The sequence below is a fragment of the Choloepus didactylus genome, chromosome 5 (genome assembly GCF_015220235.1).
Source record: "Choloepus didactylus isolate mChoDid1 chromosome 5, mChoDid1.pri, whole genome shotgun sequence".
NCBI lineage: Eukaryota > Metazoa > Chordata > Mammalia > Pilosa > Megalonychidae > Choloepus > Choloepus didactylus.
The window spans coordinates 5,606,311-5,619,759 of NC_051311.1; the positions used below are offsets into that span (position 1 = coordinate 5,606,311).

The 13,449-nt window shown below is 40.3% G+C and overlaps 1 protein-coding gene and 1 pseudogene across 1 annotated transcript in view; one reads left to right on the plus strand and one right to left on the minus strand.

The window, feature by feature from the left end:
- MLLT10 (MLLT10 histone lysine methyltransferase DOT1L cofactor) overlaps window positions 1-13,449 on the plus strand; it is a 290,669-nt gene that overhangs the window by 134,977 nt on the left and 142,243 nt on the right.
- Window positions 12,607-13,158, minus strand: LOC119534720 (annotated as a pseudogene).

Consider the following 13,449-nt stretch of genomic DNA (forward strand, 5'->3'; position numbering starts at 1 on the left):
ATTTTAAATATATCGTGCCACTGCCTTCTGGCCTCCATGGTGGCTGCTGAGTAGTCACTACTTAGTCTTATGCTGTTTCCTTTGTATGTGGTGAATTGCTTTTCACTTGCTGCTTTCAGAACTTGCTCCTTCTCTTCTGTGTTTGACAGTGTGATCAGTATATGTCTCGGAGTGAGTTTATTTGGATTTATTCTATTTGGAGTTCGCTGAGCATTTATGATTTGTGTATTTATGTTGTTTAGAAGATTTGGGAAGTTTTCCCCAACAATTTCTTTGAATACTCTTCCTAGACCTTTACCCTTTTCTTCCCCTTCTGGGACACCAATGAGTCTTATATTTGGACGTTTCATATTATCTATCATATCCCTGAGGTCCATTTCGATTTTTTCAATTTTTTTCCCCATTCTTTCTTTTATGCTTTCATTTTCCATTCTGTCATCTTCCAGGTCACTGATTCGTTGTTCAACTTCCTCTAGTCTTGTACTATGAGTGTCCAGAATCTTTTTAATTTGGTCAACAGTTTCTTTAATTTCCATAATATCATCCATTTTTTTATTTAGTCTTGCAATGTCTTCTTTATGCTCTTCTAGAGTCTTCTTGATTTCCTTTATATCCCGTACTATGGTATCATTGTTCATCTTTAGTTCTTTGAGTAGCTGCTCTAGGTGCTGTGTCTTTTCTGGTCTTTTGATTTGGGTGCTTGGGCTTGGGTTATCCATATCGTCTTGTTTTTTCATATGCTTTATAATTTTCTGTTGTTTTTGGCCTCATGGCATTTGCTGAACTTGATAGGGTTCTTTTAGGGTTTGTAGACCTATTGAAGTCCTTATCTCTAATTTATCAGATCTACAGCTTCGTGGAGTACACTTTCTCTAACTAACCAGCAGGTGGCGTCCACGAGCCACCTGTTCTCCACAAGCCAGTTCTCCCCTGCTTAGCCTTTTTGGTGAGTGGGGGAGTGAGTCTTGTGGGGCCCAGTTGGTGTACCAAGCTTGTGTGTGTAGTTGGTGTTGCCTGCCCTGTATGTGGGGCGTGTTTCTGGGCAGTCGGGGAGGGGGGGTGGCGCTAACAATCAAATCTCCCTGGTGATCCTAGAGTTTTAAAGCTGCTGCAATAGTCTAATCCTTCAGTTCAGTCCTGCCACAGTTTGTCTCTGCCACTGACCCACAAGTCCTTGGTATTGGCGTATGTCTCCTGAGACTTGCAAGTGGGTCCCTCTTCCAGGTTGTGCACCCCGGGTCCTCTGTTGAGGGATGACTGTGCTATGTCACAGGTGAGTGCTGTCCCCCCAGGACAGTTCTTGGCTGCTGGGCTGTGTAGGGAGGCTCCCAGTCTGCTGAAATGATGGCTGAATGGGGTTTTGTTAATTCACACTGCTCCACCTTCCCAACTCTGGGACAATCAGCTGAGGTTGCAGGGAAGGCTAATGTCCACGCCCAGTTTTGTGGTGTGTGCCTGTTATTTGAAGCACTTCCGTCACACTGGGTTGTCTGGGGCAGCTCTGGGCTGTGAGGCTGGCGATGGGCAGGAGTGTTTCCTGTCCACCAGGATGGTGGCTGTGAGCGGACACCCCCCTTTTCTTGGGAAGTTGTGGTGTTTAGTGAATTTTCTCAGCCACTGAATTATTGCCTTTTGTCTCAGAGCTCTCTTAGTTCTGCTCTTGACTTGACGTGCCCAAATTGAAAGTCTCTGAAGCTTTCTGTATTGGGCTTCTTAGAGTAATTGTTTTAGAAAAAGAAAAAAGGAGTTAAAAAAAAAAAAAAAAGGGCCCTCCTCAGAGATCTAATGGGTTATTGAAATGCTAAGAGACAAAGCAACCAGGGCCATTAAGGAAAGTTCCACAGGGCAGAGAGATCAGCTTTTCTTCAGGATTTGCATTTGCGCCTTAGGGCCTGAGCTCCGCCCTTCCCCTTTCTATGTTCACCAGAACTCCAAAAATCCTCTGCTTTTATTTTGGAGTTTTTCGTGTTGTTTTTTTTTTTCTATGCCTGTCTCCTCTCTGCTGGGCTGGCTGCTCTCAGATTCTCTGGTGTCTGGTCTCAGTCTATCTATGGTTGGAGTCTGGATCAGTAGAATGAGTTTCCGATAAGAGCAGCCACTGCAGTTCTCCCTTCTCCTTCCCGGAGCTGACAGTCCCTCCTTCCACGGGCTGAGCCTGGCAGGGAGGGGCGCGGGTACCCTGGCCGCAAAAACTTACAGATTTCGCTGATCTCAGCAGTTCTACGTGTTCATGAGTGTTGTATGAAGTATGCCCAAAGTCAGATTGCTCTGTGGTGTCCAGTCCACGCAGTTCCTGGCTTTCTACCTACTTTCCTGGAGGAGTAACTAAAACATACAGCTTACCAGTCTGCCATCTTGCCCCGCCTCCTCTACCTCATTTTTGAAGGAAAGTTTTGCTGGATATAGAATTCTTGGTTGGCAGTTTTTCTCTTTCAGTATCTTAAATATATCATGCCACTGTCTTCTTGCCTCCATGGTTTCTGCAGAGAAATCTGTACATAGTCTTATTGATCTTCCCTTGTATGTGATGGATTGCTTTTCTCTTGCTGCTTTCAGAATCCTCTCTTTGTCTTTGACATTGGACAATCTGACCAGTAAGTGTCTTGGAGTAGGTCTTTTGGGATCTGTTCTGTTTGGGGTACATTGTACTTCTTGTATCTCTAATTTTCTGTCTTTTATAAGAGTTGGGAAATTTTCAGTGAATATGTCTTCTATTACTCTTTCTGCCCCTTTTCCCCTCTCTTCTCCTTCTGGGATACCCATAACATATATATTTGTACGTTTTATGTTGTCACTCAGCTCCCTAAGACCCTGTTCATATTTTCCCATTTTTTTCACCATCTGTTCTTTTGTGTGTATGAATTCGAATGACCTGTCTTCCAGTTCACTGATCCTTTCTTCTGCCTGTTCAAATCTACTGTTGTGTCCCTCCATTGTGTTTTTCATCTCCTCCATTGTGGCCTTCATTCCCATGAGTTCTGCCATTTGTTTTTTTAAGTTTATGAATTCTTCTTTATGGTCAGCCAGTGTCTTCTTTATATCCTTCAGCTCTTTTGCTTTATCTTCCTTCATTTCATCAAATTTATTTAGCATTAGCTGCCTCCACTCCTGTGTCTCAGCTGAGCTATTAGTTTGTTCCTTTGGCTGGTCCATGTTTTCATGTTTCCTGGTATGGCTTGTTATCTTAAGTTGTCTAGGCATCTGATTTTCTTGATTAGTTTATTTTGGAGCTTGTTTTCTGTCTTTTACCTGGTGGTTTTCTTGTTGGTTGGCTTTGTTCTCTGGCCTCTGTTATTCAGTTCAACTTATTCTAGACCTCTAACTTAGGTTCTGTTTAGTTGATCGGAATTTTTCCCCTCTTGTTTTTTCTGTTTCTTGCTCTGCCTCTATGTAACCTTTTTGTGAGTGGGTCACCTCAGATATGGTCGACCGTAGTCAGATTTTCCCAGTCTAGTGAGGCCCAGGTCTCATTGGGAGGGTATGGAGTTTTCCTGAGAATGGGACCCTCCTATGAGGCCTTTAGAATTGGTGCTTTTCCTCTCCTGTCCAGCAGGTGGCGCTGGCCAGCCCGCAGGTCCCCCACCAGTGTAAGGAGTTATGGAGCCTTTAGTTCTCCTGCTGACTCTGATCCTGTCAGGGACATGGCTGACTGAAGCCGGAATCTGAATTCCAGCTCCTGGGGTCTGAATTCCCAGAAGGAGGACTGCCAGTTGAGCTGGACCTCCCTCCACTCTCCCAATCCTCGGAACTCCAGTTGTCTCTCAGGGGCACTATTCCCTTCTCCCCTCTCCTCTTTGGGGCCTCTCCAGGTAGATTCCTTGGTCAGCCTGAGTTGCCAATTAAAGACGGGGTGGAGGCCTTCAGTAGTGAATACGGAATTCAAAGACACTGTGGGCACTCTGTCTCCCCCAAGCCCAGCCTAGTCCCTCAACCTGGGCTTTTCGATAGAAAATAACCACATATATTACTTTTAGATTAAAAAAATAAATAAAAAAATAAAAATAGGAAAGAAATCAAGAAAAAGAAAAAAGGAAAAAAAAAAAAAAAGAGTCTTTTTTAAAAGTCTTTCCCCAGCCTGGAAGTTTTGTCAGTGTGGGAATAGAGCATTTAAAGATATGCTTTGGGCTATTGTCTGATAATTACTCTCCAGCCGCTGCAGTTCCACCCCTGCCGGGGGCTATTGAAATGCAAAAAGATAAGGGATCAGTGAGATGCTAGAAGGGACAAAATGTAGGGGAAAAAAAAAATGGCTTGTTTGGAGTCTGGGAATGGGTGCCCGCTTTTACGTGCCCCCACTTCTCGGAGCCCAGCCCTTCTTTAGCACCCCAGCTCCCAAAGTTAGTTAATTAATTTGTTAATTAATTCTGCAGTTGAGGCTGGGTTGAGCCCCCTTCTTGCCCTCAGCGGATTGCTATTCCCCACCCCCCCCTTTCAGGGAGCCGGCAGCAAGACAGTCTGTGATGTCTGGGTGGGGAGGGGCGCCAGACCCCTGGTCCGGGGAACTTACAATGTTCGCTGCGATCTCAGCTTTTCCTTGAACTCCAAACTTGTGTCCAATGTGTGACTGGTTACTGGAGACCCCGAAAACACTGTTTCATGTAGTTCTTGGGTAATTGCCAGCTGTTCTAGGGGAGAGACGAAATTCTGCTCCTCACGACTCCGCCATCTTGCCCCGCCTCTGTTCATAGTATCTTCTTATAATTTTTTTTTTTCCCTTGGGATCTGTAGTAATGTCGCCTTTCTCATTCATTATTTTGTTTATTTGAGTCTTCTCTCTTTTTGATTTTGTCAGTCTAGCTAGGGGCTTGTCAATCTTGTTGATCTTCTCAAAGAACCCACTCTTGGTGTTATTTATTCCTTTGTTTTCCTCTCATTTATTTCTGCTTTAATCCTAGTTATTTCTTTTCTTCTACTTGGTTTAGGATTAGTTTGCTGTTCATTTTCTAGCTTCCCAGTTGGTGCATTAGTTCTTCTATTTTAGCTCTTTCTGTCTTTATGATGTATGCATTTAGCACTATAAATTTCCCCCTCAGTACCACTTTTGCTGCATCCTATAGGTTTTGATATGTTGTGTTCTCATTTTCATTCATCTTTGTATATTTCGCAGTTTCTCTTGCTATTTCTTCTTTAACCCACGGTTGGTTAGGAGTGTGTTGTTTAACCTCTAGGTATTTGTGAATTTTCTAAGTCTCTGATGGTTATTGACTTCTAATTGTAATCCATTGTGGTCAGGAATGTGCTTTGAATAATTTCAAATTTTTTAAATTTGTTGAAGCTTGTTTTATGTCCCAGCATATAGTCTGTTCTTGAGAAAGTTCTGTGATCACTAGAGAAGAATGTGTATCCTGGTCACTTGGGATGTAATGTTCTATGTATGTCTGTTAAATCAAATTCATTTATCAGATTGCTTAGGTTTTCAGTTTCCTTTTTGGTCTTCTGTCTGGTTTATCTATGTGTAGGAGACAGTGATGTGTTGAAGTCTGTCACAATTATTGTGGAAACATCAGTTGCTTCCTTTAGTTTTGCCAGTATTTGTCTCAAGTGTTTTGTGGTACCTTGATGGGGTGTATAAACATTTATGATTGTTATTTCTTCTTGTTGAGTTGCCCCTTTTATTAATACATAGTGGCCTTCTTTGTCTCTTAAAACATCCTTGCAGTTAAAGTCTATTTTATCTAATATTTTTATTGCTACTCCTGCTTTGTTTTGGCTGTAGCATGCATGAAATATTTTTTCCATCTTTTCGCTTTCAATTTCCTTGTGTCCCTGTGTTTAAGGTGAGTCTTTTGTATGCAACATATTGATGGTTCATATTTTTTGATCCATTCTGCCAATCTGTATCTTTTAATTGGGGAGTTTAATCCATTTACATTCAATTTATTACTGTGAAGGCATTTCTTGAATCAGCCATCCTATCCTTTGGTTTATGTTTGTCAGGTATATGTTTCCCTCTCTCTCTTAATGTCCTTTAACGTACCCATACTGAATCTCTTTAGTATGGAACCTTTCTCCATCTCTCTCTCTCCTTTCTTTGTTTCTCTGTCCGTAAGCCTGCCTTTAGTATCTCAAGTAGGGCAGGTTTCTTGTTAGCAAATTCTTTCAGGATTTGTTTGTCTGTGAAAATTTAAGCTTTCCCTGAAATTTGAAGTAGAGCTTTGCTGGATCAAGAATTCTTGGTTGACAGTTTTCTCTCTCAGAATTTTAAATATGTCATGCCACTGCCTTCTCGGCTTCATGGTGGCCACTGAGTAGCCACTGCTTAGTCTTATGCTGTTTCCTCTGTAAGTGATGAATTGCTTTTGCTGCTTTCAGACCTTGCTCCTTCTCTTCAGTGTTTGACAGTCTGATTAGAATATGTCTTTGAGTGGGTTTATTTGCATTTATTGTATTTGGAGTTCTCTGGGCTTTTATGATTTGTGTGTTTGTGTTGTTTTGAAGATTTGGGAAGTTCTCCCCAACAATGTCTTTGAATACTGTTCCTAGACCTTTACCCTTCTCTTCCCCCTCTAGAACACCAATGACTCTCATATTTGGACGTTTTATATCATGTATCATACCCTTGATTTCCATTTCTATTTTTTCAATTTTTTTTTCCCTGTTCTTTCTTTTGTTCTTTCACTTTCCATTCTGTCTTCTTTGTGGTTGCTGATTCGCTGTTCAGCTTCCTCTAGTCTTGTGCTGTGAGTATCCAGAAACTTTTGTTGTTGTTGTTGTTGAATTTTATTTTGAAATAAATTCAAACTTACAGGAACAGTTGCAAAACAGTACAAACACCATACACAGAACTCCAGCATATCCCCACCTCCCTCCACCGATACCCCAAATCCACCAACTTTAACATCCTGTCACTCTAGCATTTATTTCTTTCCCTCCCTCCCTCCCTATGTATCTTCCATCATCTATTGTTCTGTCTTCTGAACATACGAGAGCAAGCTGCACACATCCTTGAACAATATAACAGAATCTTTTTAATTTGGTTGACAGTTTCTTTTATTTTCATTGGCTCCTCTGTTTTTTTATTTACTCTTGCAATTTCTTATTTTTGCTCTTCTCGGGTCTTTTTCCCATCCTTCATATCCTGTGCCATGCCCTCATTGTTTGTCTTTAGTTCTTTGATTAATTGCTCCAAGTACTACCTGTCCTCTGATCTTTTGATTTGGTGTTTGGATTTGGGTTATCCATATCGTCTGGTTTCTTCATATGCTGTAAAATTTTCTGTTGTTTTAGGCGTGTTGACATTTGCTTAACTTGATAGGGTTCTTTTAGGATGTGTAGGCTGAATCAAACACTTATCTCTAATTTGTCAGATCTACAGCTTGGTGGCATACATTTTCTCCAACCAGCATGTGGCGGCTGCGAGCCACCTGTTCCCCTCAAGCCAGTCCTCCCCAGCTTTGTCTTTGTGGTGAGCGGGGGGTCTGATTCTTGTAAGGTGCACCAAGTTTGTGTGTGTTGTTGATGCTGCCTGCCCTGAATGTAGGGCTTGTGTCTGAGTGGTTTGGGAGGGAGGGCAGCTTTAATAATCAAACCTCCCAGGTGTTCCTGGAGATTTAAAGCTGTTGCAAGAGTCTAAACCTTCAGTTCAGTCTTGCCACAGTTTGTCTCTGCCAATGACCCACAAGTCCTTGGTATTGGCGTGTGGTCCCTCGGATTTGCGAATGGGTCCCTCTTCCAAGCTGTGCCCTCCTAGGGCCTCTGCTGAGGGAAGACTGTACTACATCACAAGTGAGCGCCGTCCCCCAAGGGAATTTCTGTGCCACAGGGCTGTGTAGGGGCATTCCTAGTCTGCTGAAAGGATGGCTGTATGGGGCTTGTTAAGTTCCCCCTTTTCGCACATCTCCACCTTTCTAGCTCTGAGACAGTTAGCTGCGGGTGCGCGAAAGGTTATCGTCCATGCCAGATATTGTGGTGTGTGCATGTGTTGCTGGAAACACTTCCTGCCACGCTCGGTTGTTTGGCGTAGCTCTGGGCTGCGGTGCCGGCACTGGGCGGGAGCGTTCCCAGACTGCTGGGAAGCTGGCTGTATTGTGCATGGTTGTTTTCCCCTTTTCACTAACCTCTGTCTTCCTACCTCCAAGACAATTAGCAGCGGGTATACAAAAGGCTGTCATCCATGCCAGATATTGAGGCGTACTCACAGGTTGTGGGGATGCAGTTCCTGCCGTGCTTCATTGTGTGGTTCTCAGCACTGTATCCGCAGCCGCTTCTGGGTTTTTAAAACTTGTCCAACTCTAAACACCAACCTTCGGTTTCCCCAAACTGCAGCGTGGCTGCCAGCTATCCAGCAGGCTCACTCAGTTGTTGCAGAACGCAGAATCCCGATTTCACCAAGTGCACAGTCCCTGTGGATTTAGCAGACCTTGTCCAGCTAGTACATCACTGAAACTGGTGTTGTGGGTCACTTTTTGTCTTTTATGTAGTATTTTTCAAAGAGATGGTTTTTTGTCCTGTCTCTGCTAACTGCTGTCTTCCGGAAGCCTCCCATCAGTGTCACTTTAATTAGCATTTCTTTTATTATGGAGAAGTTGAACAATTTTTAAATGCTTAATAGCAATTTGTATTTCTTACATGTAGTTTTCGTTCATATTCTTACCTCATATTCCTTTTGGAACATTCCTTATGATATATTTTTAGATTGTTGTGAAAGAATTTTTAGTGTATTAGGGAAATCAGTAGTCATTTGTCTGTTGTATGAATTGCAGGGTATTTTTTTCCTCCCAGGTGGTTGTGTTTTGATTTAGCTTTGGGCCATACAGAATGATCATATTATCTATCTTTTATGTCTTCTTGGTTTTGTATCATGTGCAGCCTGTTTCTTCTTCACTATTATTTTGAAATTTTAATAAGTTTTTTAAATAGTAGGTGGCTTTATTGTCAGATTTAACTTGTCTGTCAATATGAAGGGTTTTTTTTAGTGTAAGGTGTGCGATAAAGAACTATTTTTTTCTTATTTTGAATAATCCATTTTTCCCCTGTTGGCTTCAAACAACACTTTTATTATATCCTGTATTTCTAGAAATTTGGCTTTATTTCTGGACTTCCTGTTCTGTTCAGTGATGTATCTCTTCATGGGCCATTGCCACACTTTTTGTTTAAAAAAAACAGTTTTATGATGATAAATTCACATGGCATACAGTCCACCTAAAGTGTACAATCACTGTCTTCTAGTATATTCACACAGTTGTGCTTTCATCCGCACAATCAGTTCTAGAACATTTTCACCCACAAGAGGGTTCACTATGTTATACACAGTCCCGTGTTTCATCCTCTTGCGTTCCTTCCAGTAACATACAGATCCTAACCTTTCCCTTTCAACCACAATTGCACTGCCTATCACTGCTGTTAGATACACTCCCTATAATGTGCTACCATCACCTCCATCCATTTCCAAACATTTACAGTCAACGTCATTACAAATTCTTCACAAATTCAGCATCAAATCCCTATTCTCTGCCTTCATTCTGTCTTCTGTTGACCTGTGTTCTAGATATTAATACCATGAGTTTGCCAGTTACATTTAGTTCATATTTGTAAGGTCACAAAATATTTGTCCTTTTGTGTCTGACTTATTTCACCCAATGTAATGTCCTTAAGGTTCATCCATGTAGTCACGTGTCATGGCTTCATTTCTTCTTACAGCTGAATAATATCCCATCATTTGTATATGTCACAGTTAGTTTATCAATTCTTCAGTTGATGGACACAGTTGTTGTTTCCATCTTTTGGCAATTGTGAATTTTCTTGAGGAACTGTGGCTGTACCATTCTACATTCTCACCAACAGTGAATAAGTGTTCCTCTTCAACACTTCCAGTTTTCTGTTTGTTTAATCGTTGCCATTCTAGTAGGTGTGAAATGGTATCTCACTGTAGTTTTGATTTGTATTTCCCTAATAGCTAGTGATGTTGAATTTCTTTTCATGTGCTTTTTAGCCATTTGTATATCCTCTTTGGGAAAATGTCTATTCATGTCTTTTGCCCATTTTTAAATTGGGTTGTCTTTTTATCATTGAGTTGTAGGATCTCTTTATATATCCTGGATATTGAACCCTTATCAGATATGTGTTTTCAGAATATTTTCTCCCAGTGAGATGCTGCCTTCTAACCCTCTTGACAAAGTCCTTTGAAGTGAAGAATATTCAATTTTGAGGAGGTCCCTTTTATCTATTTTTTCTTCCATTGCTTGCACTTTGGGTATGAGATCTAAGAAACCACCTCCTACCACACGATCTTGAAGATGCTTCCCTACCCTTTCTTCTAGGAGTTCTGTGGTTCTGGCTTTTATATTTAGGTCTTTAATCCATTTTGTTTTAATTTTTGTATAAGGTGTGAGATAGGGTTCCACTTTCATTCTTTTAGATATGTATATCCAGGTTTTGCTAGTACCATTTGTGGAAAAGACTGTTATGTCTCTGTTGGGTGGACTTGGCAGCCTTGTCAAACACAGTTGATCATAGATGTGAGGGTCTGTTTCTGAATGCTCAGTTTGATTCCATTGGTCAATGTCTATCTTTATGCCCATACCATGGTGTTTTTATCACCATGGCTTTGTAATATGCTTTAAAGTCAGGAAGTAGGGGGTCCTCCAGCATCATTTTTCAAGATGTTTTTGGCTATTCTGAGTCCCTTACCCTTCCAAATAATTTTGGTAATTGGCTTTTCCAATTCTGCAAAGTAGAGTATTGGAATTTTAATTGGGGTTGCATTGAATCTGTAAATAAATTTGGGTAGAACTGATATCATAAAATACTCAGTCCTTCTATTTATTGAGATTGTCTTTTATTTCTTTTAGCAGTGCTTTGTAGTTTTCTGAATACAGGTCCTCTACGTTCTTGGTTAAATTTATTCCTAGATATTAGATTCCTTTAGTTGCTCTCGGAAATGGAATATTTTTCCTGACATCTTCCTCATATTGCTCATTGCTAGTGTATAGAAACAATACTGATTTTTGTATGTTGATCTTGTATCCCACCACTTTGCTAAACTCCTTGGTTGATATTTTGGAACTTTTAGGTATAGGATCACATTGTCTACAGATAGTGAAAGTTCTACTTCTTTCTTTTCAATTTGGATGTCTTTTATTTCTTTTTCTTGCCTAATTGCTTTAGGTAGAACTTACAGCACAGTGTTGACTAACAGTGGTGACGGTGGGTATCCTTGTCTTATTCCCGATCTCGGTAAGAAAGATTTCGGTCAGTCACCACTGAGTATGAAGATAGCTGTGGGTTTTCATATATGCCCTTTTTCATGCTGAGAAAGATTCCTTGTACTCCTGTCTTTCAAAGAGTTCTTAACAAGAAAGGATGCTGGGTTTTTCACATGCCTTTTTTTGCATCAATCAAGATGATCATGTGGTTCTTCTTCAATTTGTTAATGTGGTTTATTACATTGATTGTGTTTTATGTGTTGAACCAGCTTTGCATACCTGGGATAAAACCCACTTGGTCGTGGCGCATAATTGTTTTAATGTGCAGTTGGATTTGATTTGCAAGTATTTTGTTGAGGATTTTTGCATCTATATTCATTGGATAGATTGATCTGTAATTTTCCTTTCTTGTGGTATCTTTATTTGGCTTTAGTATTAGGTGATGTTGGCGTCATAGAATGAGTTAGGTTGCGTTCCCTCTTCTGCAATTTTCTGGAAGAGTTTGAGCAGGATTGATATCAGTTCCTCTTGGAATGATTGGTAGAATTCACCTGTGAAGCTGTCTGGTCCCAGGCTTTTTGGGGGGGAAAGTTTTTTTTTTCCCAGACAGAAGTCACATTTATCTCAACTGCTCAAAGTGCAAATACAGCAAGTCAGTTCACAAAGTTTGAAGATACAGATTTAAGTATAAAGAGAACCTGACATACAAAAATGAAAGTGTAAATAACAGAAATAAAGCTCAACTTAAAAAAATTCAAGTTGACTTTGAAAACCTGTAGACTAAAATATTCTGTTTATACCCATACAAAATGCTTTAATTACTGATGCCAGTAGTGCATTGCAATCAAAAAGGACCCCTCAAAAATAAAGGAAGAATCACCCCAAATTGGTCAGCTCCTGCACAAGTACAAGTTATCAGGGCTGGTGAGTCCTGGATTCAGCAGCTTCATTCACTCACCTTATCAACGAGTATGGTCCAACCCATGATATTTTGATCTTTAGGCAAATTTTAAAAAATGTTTCAAGTTCAAAATGAGGCTGTTACCACCATTCCTAGGAACTCTCTGAAGCGGGCACTATACATTTAAAAGATTTAAGATCAGTTCCAACTTCAGGCCTATGGTATTACAGCAGAAAAGAGATAAATTAATACTTTTTCCAGTACTTAAAACTTTTTATAAGGTTAGCAACATGGCCTTTAAAATTTCCTCAAAAAATTATACTTTAATGTCTTTTTCTACATATAGAGAACTTGTATGTAAAGCAGAAAAAGTTCCCATTAGAAAGATAATTAAAGGTGTTAATATTTTTTGTATCTTTGTACCTTAGCAGCCAAAATACATGCTTATTTCTGCTCCCCAGAAGCAATGTTAGTGAATAGTTTCAATTCAAGAAAATATGTATCTTCAGGAAGGTCTATATAAAATGTTTACTCAGTCTTTTTCTCAAACTTTTCATCTTTTCAGTATAGGCAATAAACAGAATCTGTTCGCAGAAATTCTGTCCCACATGTAAATGTTGAAGCACAGTTTCCAATGAAGTTCATGTGGTGAAAATCATGATGCCGAGAACCAGCAAAGAAAGGGATGAGATTTAAAGGGTTGAGAGGAATATCATAATCACCATGGACATCAATAGTTTCTATCAAACGAGCGGTTACCCATGCCCAAAGAAGAATTACATGATCATACAAAAGCAAGATTCCAATGAAAAATCTCCAAGAATTAGGGTTTCCAGAGGATGTGCACATTCAGCTTCCATTCCAAGTGGAGCCTGAAACTCATGATGAATTTTATGAATATATTTATTTATTCTTTTGTGATGTAAGGAGCCTATGCAGAAAATAATTCCAGGTCTCCTCAATCACTGCACAGCCAAAGCATCTCGCTGGAGGCTTGTACCATCTTGGCATTCTTTCCCAGTCGTAAGAAATACTGAAATACTCTGTAAAATAATAGGTTTCACAAATCAAAGGTAGTGAACTAAGGATGCTGACACTTTCAATTGTTGCCATTTTTCAGTTCTTTTCAGAGAGCTTTATAATTCTCTGGAGTGTTGCAAGGGCACTACAGGTCACTGTCAGACTGGCACAGCAAGGTGCTGTGACTTCGCGGCCTTCCTCAGTATTTTGGGAAGTTTTTGATGACTGCTTCAGTCTCTTTATTTCTGATTGGTTAGTTGAGGTCTTCTGTTTCTGCTGGAGTCAGTGTAGGTTGTTCGTGTGTTTCTAGAAAATTGTCCATTTCTTCTAAATTGTCTAGTTTGTTGTTGTACACATTTTCATAGTATCCTCTTATGATCCTTT